The sequence below is a fragment of the Pristis pectinata genome, chromosome 14 (genome assembly GCF_009764475.1).
Source record: "Pristis pectinata isolate sPriPec2 chromosome 14, sPriPec2.1.pri, whole genome shotgun sequence".
Lineage (NCBI taxonomy): Eukaryota > Metazoa > Chordata > Chondrichthyes > Rhinopristiformes > Pristidae > Pristis > Pristis pectinata.
Window position 1 is genome coordinate 16,765,015 of NC_067418.1, and position 17,492 is coordinate 16,782,506.

At 40.2% G+C, this 17,492-nt stretch overlaps 1 long non-coding RNA gene across 1 annotated transcript; it reads right to left on the minus strand.

Annotated features, from left to right (window-relative positions):
• Positions 1 to 239: 239 nt before the first annotated feature.
• Positions 240 to 5,190, minus strand: LOC127577936 (uncharacterized). The gene is made up of 2 exons (XR_007957463.1): positions 5,090 to 5,190; positions 240 to 836 (listed from the first exon to the last, which is right to left on the minus strand). It is a non-coding gene; the product is annotated as an uncharacterized LOC127577936 (long non-coding RNA).
• Positions 5,191 to 17,492: the final 12,302 nt, after the last annotated feature.

The window sequence follows — 17,492 nt, forward strand, 5'->3', positions numbered from 1 at the left end:
CTGTGACTGAAATGACCATGACTCAGAGCAGCATAATTCTTTTTTGACTCTTTCTTGTGGAGAGTACGTACTGTACCTTTGTGTGTCCTTAATGAAGTATTGAATGAAGCCCAGGTCCATTTAGCCTTCATGATTTTTTCACACTTCACTTACCATTTGCACCATTGAGGGTCTAGCTGAGCCTGAGGCCTGTTTCCATCTCAAGCAACAGTTTGTGACAGACAACTATACCTCAGGGGGCAGATAATGGGGCCATTTTACTAGCTTTTAACAGCTCACTACAGTCAACAGACTACTTAGCTCTTTTTAAATGTCTTTGACAATCATTTAAAAATATTTCAAACACAAATAATAACAATCATAAATAATCAAAAAAGTATTTAAAAAGTAGAAGTTACCTTTAGAATAGATGAATCTACTAAGATTTCTAAGAAACATGACATAAAATTAAATCAGGTAAAACACACAAACCACATTTACATTTCCAGTGAAAGTTAGTGAACCCATTCAAAAGAATGCATTAGCCACTTATTTCCTCAGCTCACTACGGTTGTGTTTCACTACGAGATTTCATGGTGACACCAGCTCATCTCTAAATTGCAAATTTGGAAGTCAGTGACCAGCTGACCCACGAGATGAACATCACCAGCTGTTCTCAATGTAATTGGTGCCCAGAGATCTGTACATTTTGGCCCAATGTGATTGGCTTCCCAGCCAGTTTTTTCTGAAAATGCCATTAGAGGCAAATGCTGGGAAATGGACCCGTGGATCTTGTACCAGGTTAGAAACTTGGTGCAGAATCTGTAACTCCTTTGATTTCAATGAGGATTGCTGGGCTGTGGAGAAGAAAGATAAGGCGAACATAAATTTTTCAATTACTTGCATTTTGTTTAATTATTTTTAATTAATTAAAGGTGTTTGTATGTCCTTTCAACTCTTTAAAAAATATTTAATTCTTCTATTTGTGAAACTTTGAAGTGTTTCTGAAAGTCAGAAACTGCTGCCAACTATGACAGCCAGCAAAGGTGAGGCAAGGCTTTGCTAGCTGCCAAAGCTGTCAGGTACAACCATACCTGCAGGAAGAGTGGCTGGCTCTAGCATGTAGTTTAACCACGTCTTTTTTTTCTAACCTCCACAGAGTTATAATGTTCAGAATACAATCATAAATACAGGGTCTATCATCAGAACTACTGAGTTGGAAAAACTGTCAGATAGAGTGCTTCAGCTAAGTAAGCAAGCAAAAATGACTGCAGCTGGAAACTGTGTGTCTGAAGAATTTACTTGTCTACAATTGGCATCTCATGTCAACATGCTGCTAACTTGTTTTAACAACAGAGACACCAGTAACCCAATTGTGAATATGTAATTCCATTGAAACTACCTTCCCACGTGAAACTCGACTGAAGTGAAACCTCATTATAGGTGTAACCCCACTGTAACTATTGAAATTGTGTTTAACTACCAGGAATATAATTCAAGACTGTGACGGTATTGGTGTAACACCCAACACAGATACCGCACTGAAAAAGGGGAGAAAGCTGAAGTTATGTTTGATCAAGCCAGGAAGGGTTTGGAGTATGAAAATTAATGTTAAATCAAAGGGGTATTTGCAATTTTGGTTTCATTGGTTTTACTTAAAAGTCCTCTCAGACATAAGTGTACTGCAGTCAAGGACCTGGTCAGTCACCATTAGTCATATCCCATGAAGTTGTGAGTTTACGTGGAGCTCAGCTGGAGGCATACGTGGCATGGGGAGAAAGGGAAAGGCATCATGGTGTCAGTTGCTATGTTAAGGTTATTGTGATCTCTCAGTCTCAAGTAAATATATTGTCATCTGTTATCCTTCACTAAATTCCCAGTCAGGACTTCTGCACAGTTGGCATTAATTCAATTATTGGTCTACTATAAATATCGGTAGTCAGGGGAAGACTCCTCCACAAGGAGTTTCACTGTCAGCTCATGGCACTGCCATTGCTCAGGGCCTCACTGCTGGACTCCAGCATATTTTGGACCAGGAAGGTAAACCCCTTACATCTGAAGTAGATGGTGTCAATCACCTGGTCATTCTCATCAAACCAGATTCTTTGGTAGAGAAGCCAAGAGTCTCTTCATAGGTGTCTATAGTAGTGGACTGTTACGGACTCAGTGAATGTCTCTTTAAGATAGAGAGTGTGTGTGTGTGTGTGTGTGTGTGTGTGTGTGTGTGTGTGTGTGTGTGTGTGTGTGTGTGTGTGTGTGTGTGTGTGTGTGTGTGTGTGTGGTGTGCTTACGTCAATAGAAGATAAAGGACGTAATGACGTTGTTGAAGAAGTCAGAAGAAGAGAGAGAGAAGGGAGAGAGACACCAGCCTGCTAGTGTTCTCTATCAATGGATGAGAAACAATAACTGTGTCTGCCACTGAAATCCATGTATGGAAGTTGGAAGTAATCCAGTGGAGTTCACTTTGTTGCTGACCTGTAGAAGGAAACAGGTATTTGTGTGTGGACGACCACGATTCGGATGCTTTTCGGGGTGAGGAAGTCACTACCGAGTAAACACTGAAGTGTCGTTTGGGTTCCATCGTGGAACATTTGGATTTCGTATTTACTCTCTCTATGTTTCTCTACGTCTACGTCTTATCTTCAGACAACGGTGGTTGTTGAAGAAGCCCTTGCTCATGTTTCACCTTATGGCTTGCGGAACTGAACTTTAAGAACCATTCCTGAAGTTGGAGTTTGGGACTTTGCCACACACACACGAAGAGTTTAGTTTTGGGGTTAACGTTCAAGGTTTAACATTTTTTTTGAATTCTAACATACTAACATTTTTACTTTTATTTTACATATTATCATAAGTAGTGATTAATGAAATAGTTTTTAACACTGAATCATGCTCAGTGTGTTTCTTTTGTTGCTGGTTCGTGACATGGACATTAAGACATTCCATAAGCTATAGGCATTCTATTGCTCCAGTTGTCTGGGAATCAATATGTTGTCAGTAAGCGTTGTCTGAGAAGAGCTAACATTGAGGAGTTTTTGAGAACTTCATCATTGATCTTCTGGTGGCAACATCTTTGTTGATGCTGATGCTTTGGAGCCAAATTGATGGAGGTAGCTGAGTGGACTCGGCAGTGGTCAGTCCAACAGAACATATTATGGTATGTTTTATGTGGATATCTTTGTGATCCCTTACTTGGACAAAATTCAATAAGACCTTAGTGAGACCATGTCTGGAATATTGCTTACATCTCAAAAAGATTTTGAGACAACTTGAGAGTAGATGCTGAGAGGATATATCATCACCTAGTGCAATGTAGCACTGGAGATATAGTTTCAGAATAAGTTATCTAAGAAGGAGATGAGGAATTTCTTCTCTCAAAGGGCCAGGAATATTTGGGATTATCTATTCTAAGACCAGTGAAGGCTGAATCATTGAAAATATTCAAGGCCTAGATAGTCAGCTTTTTGGTTCATATCAGAATAAAGGTGATGGGGAACAAGCAGGAAAGTGGAACTGAAACCAGGATCAGATCGCTCATGATCATATTGAATGGTGAACCAAGTTTGAAGGGCCATGTGACCTGCTCCTGCTCCTTTTTTCCATATGTTCTTATGTTTGTTCTTGTGTGTTTGTGGCCTTCCTTGATTTGTGCGTGGAGCTGAACAGTGGTTCTCCATGTCCAAGCTTCATAAACGTGTTCATTTTTTAATGGACTGTCCCTTCCAGGGGTGTAACAGAGGGGGTAGTGGCTGGGTGTTTGGGATGCTGGAGACTCTGTTTCCTGTGCATGATTAAGGCTGTGTCGGCAGAATGGGGAGGACCTAATTTGGCATTAGTTCAGCACTGCATGGGGATTTAATCATGGACCTTTTATTATTGCACATCTAACATGCGACATACAGTTACGTAATATTCAATTTGCATGCTGTGAGTCAAATGAAAAATAGGCAGCCATGATTTGCACTGTAGTCTGGATTCATTTTGCTACTCATAGCACCAAACAAACTAGTGTCATGAGCTTAAGTTCCACCCAGTGAATTTATCGATGACCCAATCAGTTAGCATCAAGCCATGACCTAGACAGGCTTTATGTAAAACACAACAGTAATTGACTTTAAAGATAAGAACTAGGACATTAAGTAACAATCAACACCAAATATAGCTCAGATGTTAAAGCTAACTGTAAAAAATACCAATATAGCTAAATACAAAGATGCAAAGAGAAAGTCAATACACTGCAACCAGGAATGCTCCACATCTATATTTAACAAAATCAAAAGCACAAAGAAAATTGATTAGATCATAAACTGACTTAAAATGGTAATATGAAATTTAACACAAGTTTTAAACGAGGATAGGGAGCCAGAAGCATAAGAAGTGTGGTAAGGCTGAACAAAGATCTGGTGAACAAGCAAAAGCTGTAAACTGCTAATACAAAGGAAGAGCTTGCACTGAAATCAGTGTACTTCCAATTCCATACAAACGTTAAAGCCACACAAAGAGTTTAAAAAAGTTCATTTTATCTTTTTGATTATTTTGCCTCTATCCTCCACCCACGCGCTCGATCCAGAAGAGACAGCAAGTCACCAATGCCCAGAGGGTGAGGTAGGTGGAGGCAGTTACTTCATAGGAGACCAACACGGCATCACTTACTAGGACAGATTAGAAGATTATTAAAAGAAGATGAAAAGGCTCATAGAGGACTGGGATTAAGGTTGAATGCAAAAAAAAAAACTGACTCTATGGATGCCCTATAAGCAGTCACAGATGCCAATTAAAATAAATTAAAGGTTACAAATCAACTTCTTTGAATGTCATAATATGGATAATCTCAGTTGATCCAGTAACCTGCTGCTTTTACTTCAGCACAGAAGTGAATAATGAATATTGTTGAGAACTTGCACAGCAGGATCAAAATAGGAGAAACTGGACTGACAACTCTTCCTCACACGCACTTGATCAGCTTTCAAGTTTCTTCCAAACTTCCCGTAAGTACTTCTACAAAGACTTTATCAGGAGCATCATGAAACTGTGTTGCAGCTTAAAAAAAAGATAGTTCAAAACTTCTGCTCATTCAATGAATACTTATCTTTCTACAGAAAAAATTTACCTTCAGGAGAAATCACAGAATGCAGGGATATGAGGTAGCTTTACTCCTTGTGAAGTCGTAAACGTGGAGCTGTTCACCTGGTAAGCAGTCTTGAACGTGACTAAAGAGGAAGTTGGAGAAGAGGAATATCTGCATGCTTGTATAATTAGAGCTGCATACCTACTTATAGTTAAGCCTTTGAGTGCGTCATAAATTTCCTGCACAGCAATAACATGCATTACTCCATCACCTTGATTTGTCATGTGCGCTTTGTACATTGTATATATTCCACATTCACAAGATAAGAAAGTGATCTTTAACACAAGATTCAGTTTCTTGTGTTCAAGGGAGAGAATATCAACATTTGAAACCAAGGTGCAGAAAGAAATATCAGGACAGATGACAAAAGACTTGGATACAGGAGAAAAAGGTGAAGAGGCAGCAAGGTTTAGGGAGCAAAATACTGAGTTTAGGGTCAAGGAGCTGAAATAATGGCCACGGGCAAAGTGATTAATGTATGCAAGAGGCCAGACTTGGATCTAGAGAGACTGTAGGTTATGCAGAGATGAAGTGAGGAGTATTGGGGTGAGTGTATACTGTGTCCATCTTGGGTATCTTGAAAATGGGCTTACTCATATCAGATAACAAATGCATGTGAATGAGACTTGGAGTGAAATATATGGGCAGCAAGAGATTCAGAGCATATGTTTATGTAGGTTGCAGGATGGGAGTCTCAACAGGAAAAACTTTGGAGTAATCAATTCTATAGGTAAGTTTGGCCTGAATGATGGGTTTGAAAACCCAGCTCTTGCTGAGACATAGCACCAAGGTTGCAAATGTTGTGTCACAAACTCCAGACACTTTCCACAAGATGAAATGAATGCCAGAGAGCTATGTTTGTGGTGGGAACCAAAATCAATGGGTTCAGTCAAAAACAGGGAGTGCTGGAAAAACTCAGCAGGTCAGTCAGCATCTGCAGAAAGAGAAACAGTCAACATTTCAGGTCTGCGACTCTTCATCAGAATGAAAACTGGCATCTGGTATTGTAGTCAGCCATACTATTGTTGAATGCTTCAACAAAATTAAGGTTTGTAAGGATTGTAACATTGAGGAGATAAAGACGAGGAAGGATGGCTAAAACTAATCAATTTCAAAGATTATCCATAACTGATGAAGGGTTGCAAACTCAAAATGTTGACTGTTTCTCCTTCCATAGATACTGCCTGAAACTAAAATATGCTCAGTTTTTTCAGCACTTTCTGCTTTTATTTCACATTTCCAGCATCTGCATTTTGATTTGATTTTTGGTATTTGCAATATTATTTAAAAGGAATTTTCTATTTATCAAATATCAGATGCCAGCAATAATTTGCAGTCAAGGAATAATTTGCAGTCAACGGACAGCATGGTAGCATAGTGGTTAGCACAATGCTTTACGGCGCCAGTGACCCGGGTTCAAATCCTGCCACTGTCTGTAAGGAGTTTGTATGTTTTCCCCGTGTCTGTGTGGGTTTCCTCCGGGTGCTCCGGTTTCCTCCCACGTTCCAAAGATGTACAGGTTAGGAAGTTATGGGCATGCTATGTTGGCGCCGGAAGCGTGGCAACACTTGCATGCTGCCCCCCAAAATCACTACATAAAAGATGTATTTCACTGTGTGTTTCGATGTACATGTGACTAATAAAGATCTTATCTTATCTTATCTTATCTTATATGATGGAATTACATCATTCCATCACAAGGAATGATCTCTGTTGAACTGGAGACCAGTCTGAAGGATTTCAAACTTAGAACTGGATGAATATTGAGAAAGATCAGTACAATCAAAGGCATTGCAAGGGAAAAGAATGTATGAGGTAGGGCAGTAATTTTCAAGGATAGAATGGCAAGGATTATATTTTGAAGAGATGATAGCACCAAATTTGAAAGCTAGACGTCAAAGAACATTTCATGGAGGAAATCACTAACAAAATCAACTAACAAACAATCTGCTGGAGAAACTCAGCAGGACTGATGCACAGTTTCAACCTGAAACCCTTCCCCCATCTGCCCCCCCCCCCCCCCCCCCCCCCTCCACAGATGCTGCTCAACCCGCTGAGTTCCTCCAGCAGATTGTTTGGTGCTCCAGTTTCCAGCATCTGCAGTCTCCTGTGTCTTGATATTAACTAACCTTGGCCTCCGGGGTTGTGGGGGGGTGGGGGGGGGGTGCATGTGAGGGGAAAGTGGCTGTCAACGGTTTGGATGGAATAATATCAAGTGAACAAGAAGTAGATTATATGGACAAAACAAACTTGAAGAAAGAAACAAAAAGGTGACACAGAATCTAAAGACGTGATTTCAGGACTTGGGCAGCAAGGAATATTAGGGGATATTCCCAGTGTGCTATTGAAAGTGGCAGAGGGAGCTGAACAAATAGTCTCAATCACTGGGGCAAAAATGTTTGTAAACCCTCTGCTCTTGTGGTCCGTGGTGCAAGTATAAGAAGCAGGGCAACAGAGTTAAATGTAAATGTTTGTGATGGTGAAGAGATGCCAGGGCTATTTGTGCATTCTTGGATAATCTTTGAATATTCATCATCTTTAGTGATGGAAAGACACACTTCTTCCTTCTCTTCATCTCCTCAGTGCAGCATGCCTTGCAAACTTTCATTTTACTGAAGCACTGTACAATGTTATCACTTACTGCAATACCAGATGCTGCTTTTACTTTGGTTCACAAATCTGGCAATGGGGATGCTCCTGAATATGAACAATGGGGTTTTGTGGATTCACTCAGGAAAGGAGTGCTGTGAACTCAGAGGAGAGAGAGAGGAGCATGAGTTGAGATAGAAATCACTGAGAGATGTGAAGTTGCTGAGTGTTGAGGCTGAGGGAGGAAAGCAGAGAATAATAATTGGTAATCGGTTTATTATTGTCACATGTACTGGGGTACAGTGAAAAACTTTGTTTTGCATGCAATCCATAGAGATCATTTCATCCCCTCAGTACATTGAGGTAGTACAAGGGGAAAGCGGCAACAGAATGCAGAATATAGTGTTACAGTTACAGAGAAAGTGCAGTGCAGGCAGACAATAAAGTGCGAGGTCATGACAAAGTAGATTTTGGGGTCAAGAGTCCATCTTATTGGACAAGAGGTCCATTGAATAGTCTTATAACAGCGGGACAGAAGCTGTCTTTCAGCCTGGTGGTACGTGCTTTCAGGCTTTTGTATCTTCTGCATGATGGGACGGAGAGAAGAGAGAATGTCTGGGACGGGTGGGGTCTTTGATTATGTTGGCTGCTTTTCTAAGGCAGCGAGAAGTATAGACAGCGGCCATGGAGGGGAGGTTGGTTTCTGTGATATGCTGAGCTGCATCCACAACTCTTTGCAGTTCCTTGCAGTTTTGGGTAGAGCAATTGCCACACCAAGCCATGATGCATCCAGATAGGATGCTATCTATGGTGCATCTATAAAAATTGGTGAGGTTCAACAGGGACATGCTGAATTTCTTTAGCCTCCTGAAGAAGTAGAGGCACTGGTGTACTTTCTTGGCCATTGCATCCACGTGGTTAGACCAGGACAAGCTATTGATGCAGGAGCAAGATCTGATAAGGTTATGGAGTGAGCACATTTTTACTCGATAGCAAAAATGATGCATGCATGCAGCCCTCCAAAGCTGGCAAATTAAAAGTCTTTTGCCTGCCTCTATGAAGGCAGAAAATCATGGAGAAATTTGTTTTAAAGAAGTGCCTAGAAATTGGATGCATTTGTAGCCATTTTTTAATCATAAAATGTGCATAAGCATCATTTTGTGCATGTTTTAAGTTGACTGTGACCATTTCCAATTGAAGTCCCACCTATCCGGGGAATGGGGTCAGCATTTCCATTCTCAGTTTACCTAAACAAGAGTGCCATTTCCTTGGCATTATTTGTGAACATGTTGAAATCATCAATGTACAGTATGTGATGTTTCTTTCTACCCTTCTGAGAGAAGTTGGAGAAAGATTGAACAACAATGACTTGGGTTTTTAGCTCCCACTAAAACGTGCAGCAAACCATGCAGTAGTCAACAAGCATTGTTCATGAGAAACTATTGTTTTGTTCTTGGCATGAGTCAGAGTGAACATTCCCTTTACACTGGAAAAAAATCATTGCTGAGTCTCATTGTGGTGAATGCTAATAATCCTAGTGTGAATGCACGCTGTGACCTCTGCAGGCTGCTGATTCCTTCTCTTGCAGTGGCATGGAGCACATTACAACACAGGAGGATTTATGACAATGATCATGGTGGGTGGAGTGGGAGTCATGTACATCTGCATTTCTGAATACACATGTTTCCCCTGCTTTTTCTCTCAGTTCCATGGCAGCCTTTTCTACAGGTACTGTAGTGTATCGACAGCTGCCTTTAGGAGGCTTCTTTAAGACTCTGACCTACTTCCCACGGATCTCAGCCATAACAATGCAATAGCTGCAATGTCTGCAAATAGCTGCTATTGGGTATCAAGCAAGTCTCATTTTAAAAACACTCTAATCATTTTTTAAAGGTAAATATCACCAATATCACATTTTTGGATGGGGTCCCTTGACTGGATATTAACACATACACAACACCCTTTCAGCAGACCAAATAAAGGTAAAATCTAATTTCTAGACAAAGGATTGTAAATAAGAGCCATAGTGAGCAGAACAAGGTGAGATCGACAAAGGAGGAGAAGCTGCCAGGGGATTAGGAAGAAGGACTCAAATAGTAATTTAGAAATTACGAGTAAATCACTTCATAGTGGTTTGAAAAAGGCAGGACGTGGAAAGTTTAGCAGGTCAGGGAAACTTCATTGAGGGGAAAGGCATTAACAACCCTCAATCATGTCTTTGGCAGGTCCAGGATGTTAAAGTGATCATCCAATGCTCATGGATGGAAATGGTCTTGTTTACAGGTGATATTGCATCCACTGATAGTCCATAGGGTCAGAGCTTGGTGAGTGGAATGCAAATGAAGTTACTGAGACCAGATAAGTACATGGAACAGGGTGAGGGAAAGGACACGGCATTTGCGATTGTGAAATTGAAAAGTTTCATGCAACAGATTTGCTTCTTCAGACTGTCCTATCATGTACACACACCCAAAGGTACAGTAAATATAAGATGAAAATAAACTAAGTAGACCTTAATATGCACAAGATTCCCATTCCAATGATTCAGTCACATGGGGCATCTGACCAATTAACAATTGCATGAGTAAAGTTTGCAATAATTTGTTTTTATATCTGGTTTGTCTCACTACCAGTCTAGACCAAAGACCATTTGGGCGTTTTTCCCTGTGTTACCTATAAGATATCCTTATTAGTCACATGTACATCGAAATACACAATGAAATGCATCTTTTGCGTAGAGTGTTCTGGGGGCAGCCCACAAGTGTTGCCATGCTTCCTTCGCCAACATAGCATGCCCACAACTTCTTAACCCGTACATCTTTGGAATGTGGGAGGAAACCGGAGCACCTGGAGGAAACCCATGCAGACACGGGGGAGAGCGAACAAACACCTTACAGACCGTGGTGGGAATTAAACCCGGGTCGCTGGCGCTGTAATAGCGTTACACTAACTGCTACATACCTGTGTTTAGCACCGTGTTTTAAAAGGCTGTTGTAAAATCATGTGACCCTGTGTTTTTGTTCCAACCTTTCTGAAGACAAGTGGTCTGATTTTGGTAATAACAACTAAAAATCAATTTGAGATTTTACATCTGCATGCTTTGTAATCATTATGTTCCATTTTTAACTTGTGAGCTAGACTGGAGTTGTTTTCTTTTGAATAAGCAGAGATTTAATCAAGCTATGTAAAATAGTAAGAAACTTATGAAGAGATATATTCCCCTCAGTAAAGGAATCCATAACCTAGTATGATGGGTTAAAGGTTACAGGCTGTCTCCGGGTTAACAATGCTTGGTCCATGGACACCACCTATATAAGAACGAGCTCCTTTAATGTTATTAAATTCGAAAGTCCAACTTACATACATATGTTCGTTCCTACAAATAGCAGATCTAGTTTCCTCTCTCTATCCACTTTTATTAATTGTTCTTTTCAGTCATGTGTTTTTGATGCCTTTCATTATAATACTGTGGAGGTATGGTTACCATATCAAATGATTTTTGTGTATTTTCCAACTTATGGACAAAAACGACTTATGGATGTCTGTAAAAACAAAACCTGTTTGTTAATCCGAGGACAGCTTGTATCGATGACAGGATTACAGGGGAATTGAGAAAAAAAATCATTGTCTTTGTCACACTTTCTGTCATTATAAATTTCGATATCCATTTTTATTACACAAATTGCTCGTGCACTATTGTATCTCTGTAATTATATCCTCCCACCTGAGCAATCTACTCAGATCCATGATTACCACAGTGCCAATGTGTTACCCACTTGGCTGCCTATTCAACTCAGTGAATGCTGCAAGCTCCAATCTGTGAGGTATTCAGCAGCCTCTGCTATAAGGGAAAGAAACCAGGAAGTCAAGAATATTAAATAATGCTCCAGCCAGATCATAGAAGTGGCCAACTACTTGGGAAGATACCAGCCAATGTGCCCACCAACCCACCTTTCCACACAAACCCCTCCTCTCCTTTCCATGACTCTCCTAATTTCCTTAAGTTATCACTATATACTCCTCAGTTACTCCCTCCCTCCACACGATCCCCTCCCTCTGCCTCCAGTTTTGCTTTACTGCTACCCTGGTTGCTGCCCTGTTAAAGATATCACAAAAGACAGATGGATGCAGTAGATCAAAGCTTACACTCGCTTCAAAGTATGAATTATGGAGCTGGGAAGCTCCAGAAGCTGGGTCAAGGGCTCGACTGCAGTTGAATTTGGAGGCGAGGCGCATTCCTATGTTTGTACTAAGTATCTATTCTGTGCAACTATGTTTCAGAGTATGTCTTATGTTGTCTGCAAAGCCAATTTTGCATATTCATTTTTACTTGCAATTTGCTTATTATCTGAATTGCTCAGCTCCTGGAGTAGCGGGATGGGTGTTTTCACCAGCAAGTCTGAACAATTTCCCAACTATTCTGTTTCACTGCAGCTTCCTCCTTGTGTTTCCTCATCATGTTCCATTTTTTTAGTTATAAGATAGGCTTTTGAATGAAGGGAGTTTGAATGAAGGAATGTAAAATTATAAGGAGCCTATAAAGGGACATATTCTCTTAGTGAAGGAATACATGACTGAGATTCAAAGTGGAAAGATTACAGGGGAATTGAGAGAAAACAATTCTCTCAAAGTGTGGTATGGCTCTGTAACTAACTTCTTGAGAGCTTGCTGCAGGCAGAAATCCTCAATGCTTCTCAGAAAAATACCTGGATGCACACTTAAAGTGCTGTAACTACAGAGCTGTGGAAGCACAGACATGGTGGATCGAATGACATTCTTCTCTGGTGTGAATTCCTGTGCTTCTGTTTCATTTCCCAAGTTCCAGCTGCACACTTCCTCCCTCTGCTGGAGTCTCTCAGTATTTTCACACCCATTTGGAACACTCACTCCCTCCGTCTTGTGGAACAGCTTATGTCAAATAATTTTACTGTTGAATTGGAATTCACATCTCCATGGCTGATCTTAAATTAAATCTAAATGCAGGGCATCGTGCCAACTGGGACTGCAACCTGTGTATTCCAGGCCAGAAGCATCACCCAATAGCCATGAATGGAAAGCTAAACCTTATTTAGATAGTGCATATTATAAAATCTTGGTCAGAAGTTGAATTAAGCAGCTCATCCATGACAACTTGCTGCATTTCTCTCCACATCTTGCATTATATATATATTTAAAAAAAACTTGATGCAGTATCATAGATATACATGATGTTGCTGAGCAAAACATAAATGCCGAGCCAATTGTGGAAACGTCTTGTGTTAAACCTGAGATCATCATTCCCTTGGAACTGTTCAGGCAGCACTTAACAACACCAAAGGTTACACACATATACTGTAATCATCTCAATGTTGGCCAGTAAGGCTTGGTGGACTTGTGGACCTCTTCACCTGATGCATCTTATCCATTCCAAACTAATCTCTTCTTTCAGTACTCATAAATTAAAACCCAGACACTTTATACCCTTGTTGTGGAATCATAAGAATATAAGTACCTTCAAAATAGGAGCAGAAGTAAGCCTTACTATGTCTGCTCTACCATTCAATAAGAGAAAGGGTGATAGGATCTTGGTCTCAATATCACTTTTCTGCCCATTCCCCCAAACCCATAGCTCTTCTATGGTCCAAAAATCTCTCTGTCTACATTTGAACATAGAACATTACAGCACAGTACAGGCCCTTTGGCCCATAATGTTGTGCCGACATTTTATCCTGCTCTAATATCTATCGAACCCTTCCCTCCCACATAGCCTTCCATTGCTCTATCATTCATGTGGCTATTTAAGAGTCTCTTAAATGTCCCTAATGTATCTGCTCCCATAACCTCTGCCAGCAAAGCATTCCATGCACCCACCACTCCCTGTGTAAAAAAACTTACCTCTGACATCCCCCTTATACCTTACTCCAATCACCTTAAAATTTTGCCCTATTAATTAATAATTTGTACTCTGTAATTCTACCTTTATGTGTTTCATGTATGAAAGATATGAAGGGGTTCTTGTATGAAAATGTATGAAAGGGTTCTTACTCAGAACCCTCAGTATCACAGAATCTTGTAGACTCCATTTTTTATGTTCAATCTACGAAATGTACTGTGCTGTAATGTTCTATGCTCAAATGTAGACAGAGAGGTTTTTGGACTATAGAGGAGCTATGGGTTTGGGGGAATGGGCAGAAAAGTGATATAGTACCTTAAGTCCTTTCATCTCCTTTTATAACATAGATTGTAATTAGCTAAAGGCCCAGGATTAATCCTTGTGGCATTGCACTATTTACAGCTTGCTGACCTGAAAATGAGCTGAAAACCCGACTCTCTGTTTTCTATTATATTATATTCACAAAGAATTGTAATAATTTTCTTCAATATTATTTTGCTGTCATAGAACCAGGTTGAGTCTGCTTGATTGCATTGAACCTCTCAGAATCTAATGAACTTTGAATGATCACAACTGATGCGCACTGGAGCTATTTCTTTTTATACCCTAGGATGCAGGCCAACAGGTCTAGGGTCTGTCAGGGTTTAGTCCCATTAATTTGCCTGGTACATTTTCTCTCATGATAATGGTTGCTTTCAGCTCCTCTCTCTCTTTTACAGTTATAGGATAATAAAGTCATAGCCAAATGGAGCATTCAGCCCACCCTTTCCATGCTGACCATCAAGTGGCCATCTATACTAATCCTATTTAATAGCGTTTGTTCCGTAGCCACCTATGCCTTTTGGTTCAAGTGCTTGTGCAGATAGAGCTGAAGGAGAAGATTGATCGTCAATCCGGCAAGAAGTTGGAAGATAGCCCCAAATTTGTGAAGACAAAAGATGCAGCCATTGTTGACATGATTCCAACTAAGCCCATGTGTGTCAAGGGCTTTTCTAAATATCCACCTCTTGGTCGCTTTTCTGTCTGTGATATGAGACAGAAGGTGGCTGTTGGTGTGATCAAGTCAGTTACAAAGAAGTCAGTTTCTATCAAAGCCACCAAAGGCTGCCAATAAACTATTAAAGAAGTGAATATCTCCACTGGCCACCAAGATTCAGCAAACCCTGAGACTGACGCCAAAATGTTGTGAGAGTCTCTGTCTCCAGCACTCTCTTAGGCAGTGCATTCCAAACTCCAACTGCCCTCTGGGTGAAAAAATCCTTTGTAAACCTCTTACTCCTTGCCTTAACCTATGCCCTCTGGTTAGAGACAACTCTGTTATGGTGAAAAGTTTACCACTATCTACCCTGTCAATGGCCCTTGTAAATTTGTACATCTCTATCAGTTCCCCTTTCAGCTTTCTTCACTCCAAGTAAATTAAACCTAGGTTATCCAGTCTATTCTCATAACTGAAAAGGTCCATCACAGGGAATATCCTCTGCATCCTCTCCAGAGCAATCCCATTCTTTTACCCCCTGATTTTCTGCTTCTGGAGCCTCATAACTGCCTCACCAATCTCAGTGATGTGGCTGGCTTTTTGAATCAAGTGTCAGAGCAACTTCTTCCTCTCTAATGCATCATATTGTCTGAATCTCAGATATCAATTCATTAAATGTGAGTCAAAGTTCCCCATGCTGCAGACACTGCAGATCTGGCTTCACATTGGTCACTGGTAGTTTCCACTTGATATCATCACAAAACAGTACCCACCTTGCCATGTCTGCCATATTAATTATGCTTAGATGCCTTTTCACACTTTCTTTGATATTCTTTATTTTATTGCTTATTTTATTGTCTGAGTCTTTGTGTTTCCCACTCTTTCTGCTGTTTAATTGTTGTACTGTGGTTTAGCTGTTTGTTTGTGACAAGACAAATTTAGCTCAGCATTCACAAGCACTAAAGAATACCGTGTCACAACAGAAGAGTGTGAGGTTACACATCTCATAAGATTAACTACATCTCCCATTTGTAGTTCAGTAGTTTTAGCCGAGCCTTGCATAAATTAATAACAACCTTTTCTTTACCCAAAGTAATTAAACACATATTCATAAAGTATTGCAAGTATGTTGACTTGTTCTGACCAAGTATACTGAACTAGGCAATTAATCAGTACAAAGATTGGAATTGATGGAATTGTTTTTTTTACTGTAACACAGATTTGTGTTTCAAAAGATTCCCACCAAGTATTGCAGCCCCAATTCACTCCTTCTTTTAAGAGGAGCAGACTGCCTTTAAGAAGCTCTTTGACTTTCAATGCTGGCCCTGTTCAGATTTTGAACAGCTCCAATAGTGCTGACTGCACAAACAATGAGTTTGAGACACTGCCTTTGTTGCAGGTTAATCGCATACCACATTCCTTTTCAGGGGTTGTATCATTTAATTCCATAAGTATCTAAAAATCTCCTTTTATCAACAGTATCCTGCCAGAATAAAACATGTGGCTAACTTTGCCTAAAGGCACAGGTCGTGTTCCAAAATGTACGAAAGATGTCCTTTACCTAGTGCACGACAGGTTGTTTGTGCTTGCAAATGTATCCCAGCAGTCTGGTTCAGGCTCTGACTGAGACACCAGTGGTTTCCCTGTGCTGAAGCTCAATGGATCTCGCAAGAATCTTTCATTCATTAAGAACTTCTTTTGTGAGATGACGACCATAATTTTATCTACTTTGGCACTTGGCTTCAAGACCCATTTCACCAACATAAACACTTTTGCTGACCTTTAATTGCATTTGTGAGTGAGGTGCTGTCATTTGGATGAAACAAATTGGGGCCCTGTTTGGCAGTTTTCCATTCAAGTGAATGTAAAAGATCCCAAGACGTTATTTGAAGAAAAGATGTCCAGTGTCTTGGCCAACATTCCTCCCACACCATACTAATAAAGATTGGGCTGGATTGCCTGACTTGACATGCATCTGCCACTTACCTTTTAGTTACAGTCATAATGCTCAACAAACCCTCAACAACCCTGCCAAACTCCCAATGGAGCTCAGCAAACCGCCCCCCCCCCCCCCCCCAACCCATGATCACTCACCTTGCAGGCCCTATCAATGCCTGGGGGAGGTTGTGTACCTGGTCCTCGCACATGACAATGATGTCGTCATGTACTCCTCCCCAGGAACGTCTTTTTCAATTTAGACCAAAGTTTGGATGTAAAAGTTATCATAGATCTACTCCAGCAACCAAAGTGAGTGGCATTCCATCAATAGAGTTAAGACTAATTAACTGTCTTCAAAATGTTGCTAAAAATCCCATTGCATATAATGGCCACATATTTTGAAACGTTCTTGTCTTTTCACTTTACTTTTTGTTTAAGCCATTATTTCAACAACAATTGGCAACTCCACTCAGGCAGATTACAGGGTCATTTGCTATGGGAAATATAAATATCAAAGGGGGCTTGGATGTGCTCTAATTTGGGGTGAGAACACATTGGATGGCAGCAGGGGACATTTTAATTCGAATATCTTATTGTATACAAGCTAGGTGTACTTTATCGCTAGAAGAAGGGTGATTTATACAGTCTGCTGTATTTGTTTGATATGTGCGTAACATTATTATTAGTTATAAAGGGCTGTTCTTAAATACGAGAATGTTATCTTTGAATTAGCAATCTACACAAAATCAATGAGGTACAGGCTGATTTAGAAAAATTATGTGAATGTGTGTGCAGCAGATGTGAACAATTGTTAGGAAATTCCAGGCAATTGTTTATCAGATTGTGGAAACCCTATAAGGCAACAAATCAGGAATGACTTTTGGAATAGTAAATGAACATTTCTTAAAAGGTATACAAAAGAGCACGACATATCTATAGTAAACCAATCAGGATAATAAATCATGATTAAAATGGGAAAGAAATTAAGATATCGACCTACTGTTTTAGTT